This window comes from Pteropus vampyrus, unplaced genomic scaffold (genome assembly GCF_000151845.1).
Source record: "Pteropus vampyrus isolate Shadow unplaced genomic scaffold, Pvam_2.0 Scaffold277, whole genome shotgun sequence".
In the NCBI taxonomy this organism is placed as follows: Eukaryota; Metazoa; Chordata; class Mammalia; order Chiroptera; family Pteropodidae; genus Pteropus; species Pteropus vampyrus.
This window is the reverse complement of record NW_011889058.1, coordinates 719012-724133: the sequence shown is the minus strand read 5'-3', so window position 1 is coordinate 724133 and position 5122 is coordinate 719012.

Genomic DNA, 5122 nt, shown 5'->3' with positions numbered 1-5122 from the left:
AGAGCCGTCACGCAAAGCTTCACAAACCATGCTCTGAATAAACGTTTCCACTTCACACAGGTAAGAAGCTCGATCCAACGTTACAAGGAACAGTCCAGGCAGGTGGTGAAGAGAAGGGGCTTACGGCACACTGAGATTTTAAAGTCAGCAAGCAGGACACAAGTACAGGAACGGGCAGGAGCGAGCACCCCATGCCTGTTTCCTGTCTCCCTCCAATCTTCCCCCTTCCGCGAGCAGCGGGGTCCGGAATCGGGCACCACCAAGACTGCACTGAACTTAAACCACCTGTGGTTTTTTTTTTCACAAGAAGCATTTTGAGAGATCAGAGGCAGAGTGAGACTCTGGAAGAGAAGTAACGCTGTTAGCTTCCAGCGTGACGATGACAACACATGCAGCCTACCGTTAATGTGGTTTAGAAGTTTGACTGCAGCTTAATTATCCAAAAATACAAAGCCCAAAGTCTGCGTGTTTACGAGGAAATTATGATGCTTAAAATAAAAAAACAACTCGAGATTTACCAGCATGGTCTTCAGATTGAAAGTCAGGAACGTGTCTGACGTGCAGAACAAAGGCCATCTCAGGACCCAGTCCCTGCTCGGCAGGAGGGGCCCTCGCCAGGAGCAGCTCCCTTAGGCTCCAGGCGGGAGCTGCCATGCTGCACGCCACCACTAGGTGGCAGCTACGCCCAATTTATAACCCCCTCCCTGGCCTGCACCCATGTGGCCCCCGGATTTCAGAGATGGGGTTTAAGAGGCACCTACTTTTAAACAACGGGTACTTATTAGCAAAAGATGCACACCTAGAAGTTGCTTTAGGAGTTTGCCAATACAACCGTGCATTATTTCTCCATCCCTCAGGCCATGCGTCGTGTGGATAAAGCAGCTCATCAAAGGGGCTTTTGAAGCGCGTTCCGTTTTGGTCTGTGTGTGTTCATCAGTACTCAGAGGATTAAAACGTGGAAGGCTTTGGATTACTGATACATAGGAATTACTTGGCAAAAGTACGTTCAGATAAAATAATATTCCTACATGCATTTGACATGGGTGTCGTATGACAGTCTGCCTTATAGTGCACCTTCAAATATCTGATTTTTTGGAATATTTATTCAATGTAATGATTTGGCAATTCACTTACAATATTTTAGTAATCTAGTACCTGACCTGAAAATGTTTTACAGTAGGTATTTTCACCTTGGATTCAAAGTTAAAGCACAGGTATATTCTAGTCCAGCGGTCCCCAACCTTTGTGGTACCAGGAACTGGCGCTCCTGTGAGAATCTAACGCCTGATGATCTGAGGCGGAGCTGAGGCGGTGAAGCTGGCACTGGGGAGCGTCTGTAAACACAGATGAAGCCTCGCTCGCCTGCCTGCCTGCCGATCCCCTCCTGCTGGGCGGCTTGGCTCCTAACAGGCCAGGGACCAGTATCAGTCCACGGACCGGGGGTGTGGACGCCGTAACCAGTCTGAGAAGGTGGGCCCACTGTCTCTGTCACCTAGGGACTCAAGTCGAGAGGTCTGAGGCCTAGGCCCCAGGCCACCTCCGACATAGAGTCTAATGCAGAAAACTCGGTCACCCGGGTGAAGCCCGCTGGGGGTGACATCCCTTCATGGGCGAGCAAGGCCCGCATGCCCTGCTCGGGACATAGCAGCCCTCCCAGGGCTTCGGATCAGAAGGACAGGACGTGAGTCAGGGCTGAGTGTAAGGGAGCGAGGTCAGCCGGCAACCGCCTGCTGGGCTGTCCCCTCCGGTCTGCGTGGACGCAGGAGCACTGCGAAGAGACAGGGGCCTCACACGTGCGAGGCGCGCGTGGTCCTGCCCCTTCCCACACAGAGCTGTCAGAATTAGGCAGACTGGAAGTTCTAGAAATAGCTGTTCCTGAGCGCCGGCCAGGATCTGCGACCTGCATGCCCACGGATTAAACGTTACCATCACAAAGCCAACCACACGAAACAAGCGTCCCCACCCGCCTCGCCACACAGCCCCCTCGTGGCTGCGGCTGACCCACAGTGGCCAGTTCCGACCTGGCTCCGAGCACGGTGTGGACCGCAAAGCACAAGCAGAGGGAGGCGGCCGAGGGGCCTGGGAACTACGCGGGCAGTGGCTGGTCCGGCTGGTAGGCTCGTCCACACCGGAAGGCCGGGCGCAGCGACCGTACAGTCCGTCATCGGGGACGTGAGAGTGAGTACGAAATACGCAGACTGTGTCTCCCACGTGAAGACTTCAAACTGTTCCGTGAACGTTAAATCTCGAAAGTTCCACTCCACCAGAGACACTCCGTGGAAAGAACCACTCTGTATTTTATTAATTCAAGCAACTCTTCGCAAGTCCCGTCACTAGGTCGCTGCTGCGGTGTCAGGCAGACGGCGTGAGGCCGCCGGCCGCTGAAATGTGCGTGACACGACGTGACCCCCGTCACACGCAGCACGGGCGCGTGGACACGCTCCCTCCCCAGCGTCTCGGCCCGTTTGGGTTTCCTCCCCGCCACCAAGCATTTCAGTTGTACTCCTAACTCACAGCTCGGCGCCAATTTACCCAGTTTTTAAAAAGTCAAGGCAGAAAGATTACAGGCCCGGGGGACACCATGCCGCTCGGAAAATCTCTGGAAAGCCCCAGTTACTCACATTTGTTTTCTCAATCATTTAGTCATATTTCTATTTTGAGAAGGAGTTGCAAAATCTTATTTCTGTGATTGTTTTCCAGGAGCTCTTGGCCAAGTAGGAGCCCTGAATCCATGAATTAAAAACACAGAAAGCCAAGTGGAGCGTTTGCCATCCAAGTCAATGAGCTGAATGACAAGAAGGTGCCCCCCGCCCAGCCCCTCTGCCCCCTGCTGGCCTGGCGCCCCTTCTCGGGCTGCCTGAGAAGGCCCTGCAGCTGCCAGGCCACCTGGGGCCAAGGTGAGGAGTACGGGGGGTCACGGCTGGTCCCCAGGCTCTTTCCCCAGCCGGTGACACCCCTCTACTGCCTCTCTCGCTACTTAGGACCGTGAAGCGTCCTGAAGAGCGACACCGAAAGCAAGGATTCTTGAGCACTGACTACGTGCAGGCGGTTTGTAGACAGCGATGCTTGTGCGCGCGTGTGCACACGTGTGTAGACGGCGATGCTTGTGCGCGCGTGTGCACACGCGTGTAGACGGCGATGCTTGTGCGCGCGTGTGCACACGCGTGTAGACGGCGATGCTTGTGCGCGCGTGTGCACACGCGTGTAGACGGCGATGCTTGTGCGCGCGTGTACACACGCGTGTAGACGGCGATGCGATGCTTGTGCATGCACGTGCGGGAGTTGACGGCAGCCATCCCAGGGGGTGGGCACGGCTCGGAGGAGAGTCTGAGGGCACAAGTCACGTCTCAGCCCCGTGTCGCCCCCTCGTGAAAGCTGTCGTCTTAGTCAGTGCTAATTTCTTCACGGTAACTAAAGCCTCACGAGTCACTGCAATTCCTCACGCGAATTCCGCGGGAAGCTCAGCGCACTCCGCTGTCCTCGCTGAGCTCGTCCCCCAGCGAGGGGACGGTGCTCGCCAGGAAACCGACAACACAGTGGAGAAGGCGGCACAGCGGCCGGGCTTCCTCCAGGCTCCGCCAGGCTCCCTCAGCCCGGCCCCTCTGCAGTCTCCGTCCAGGGCACTTCCGTTCTCAGGGGCTGCAGCCCCCTCTGCCCCAGGTGGGGGTGGCCTCAGCGACAGGGGAGCAGCTCCTCCAAGAGCCCTGTGTCCGCGTGGGCAACGCACAAGGCACGTGATGGCAAAGGGAGGCGGGGCCCGAGCACCGCAGCCGGGCCGAGCGTCTCCGCCGTCACCCAAAGTCACTAACACCAGCAGCCACCTGTCAAGACTCTCACGCTACCTCTCTCGGACCCAAACCATGCCCTCATCAGGCTAACGGGTTTCTGACGCCTTCGTTTATAACGTCTATTTCCCTCGAAATGCCGGCCGCTCACAACCTCACACAGAACTGAAAAGCACCTACAAGGCCACACGCGACACGTAAAAATGGGTGTGTTCACAGCCGTTGGTGACCCAGGGTGCTGCCGAGGCAGCGGTCACTGCCCTGGCGGTCGCCAGGCCAAAGCCGCGCCCCCCGGGCCAACCAGTGGCACCCGGTCCCACCTGCTTCTGTCGGCGCCCGCCTGTGGGTCCTGGTCCTCGTTTCTTCACACACGGGCACGCGTGCCTATGTGTGTACACGCCTGGCCACACACGTGCAGTCACATGTGCGCACATATGCAATACTCATGCCCTGCACAGTGTCGCATGTGCACAGTCACAGTGTCCCACTGAGAACCATGGTGGCTGGGCTGGGGGGCCGCAGGGTCAGCCGCCATCCAGCCAGATCGCTACACACGAGCCTGAGCCCTGAGGTCTCCCACGCTTCCCCACCCCAGACGATTGCAAAGTCCAGAATTTAAACTCAAAGAACACGCCATTCTCTAAGAGGAGAAAATATGTCGCGTGTGTCTACACTAAGGCTATTTTTAAGAGCTGAAAGCATCTGTCCATACCCTTAAAACTTAAAGTGACAAATTTCATGCCGCCATGAGCTAAGCAGCAGGAACACGGGACCCATCTCCTCTTGTGCTCACAGACGTCTGTCAACTTTATGATCACATAAGACATAAGTACCAAAACTATAACATGAAGCAGCAAAAAAAAAAAAAATGGTTATATTGGTTCTATTTGGAATCTAGGAAAAATTTCGTCATCCGCGATGTCTTCGAAAGCACCGCTCCTCTGCCAAGGACCCAGGTGGGAGACGTGCAGGTGGACGTCCCGGAACCACTCGCTGCACCAGCCCCGGGCAGCGGTCAGGACAGGGCCAGCGGCCGGGTGTCAGGCGCTAAGGCTGAGGCCCGTGGCCATCTGCTCCTGCCTGATGGCCTCCGCGAAGTCCCCAGGCACAGGGACCAGTGCTGGCGACGAAGGTTCCTGAGGAGCAGCCCAGTGGACACAGCGCGCATAGGCCAGCTACCCCCCCCCACCCCCCAGTAGGGCCAGGAGCACAGTGGACACCTCACGTGGGACCTGACGTGGGACCCCCACGCAAGCCCCAGCTCCCCCGTGCCTTTGGTGACCACCGTGTGTGCATGTCTGCGTGCAGGGGAAGATGGTGCGAACGCCCACAGGGTA